Source organism: Gavialis gangeticus, unplaced genomic scaffold (genome assembly GCF_001723915.1).
Source record: "Gavialis gangeticus isolate Ggan-Ray unplaced genomic scaffold, GavGan_comp1, whole genome shotgun sequence".
In the NCBI taxonomy this organism is placed as follows: Eukaryota; Metazoa; Chordata; order Crocodylia; family Gavialidae; genus Gavialis; species Gavialis gangeticus.
Window position 1 is genome coordinate 54,657,187 of NW_017729034.1, and position 378 is coordinate 54,657,564.

Genomic DNA, 378 nt, shown 5'->3' on the forward strand with positions numbered 1-378 from the left:
TAGCCTCCAGGGGATAAAATCAGCAATTTATGCAACATAAGTATATTATGATACTAAATTAATTCAGGTTTGCTAAGCTACATATGACCAGAGCATCTTCCACTGCTTGGAAATCTACAGGAGGGAGTTAGTCAGACAGGAGAGTCATCTCACTGGGTTCCCTACGCAGCATTCCTTCAAGGAAAGGGGCTTGGCACTTTGTGAAACTGCAAGGAGACAATACTCCCAGCCCCACACATCCCTGGATTATTGAAAGTCTGTGGAAGGTAGATATTGGCCACTTCACAGGTTCCTTAATATGAGGCCTTTGTTAAAGCCACTTTGTTTGCTATCTCCCTCTTTTATGGAGACTTGTAATTTTTTTTTTTTTTTTTTTTT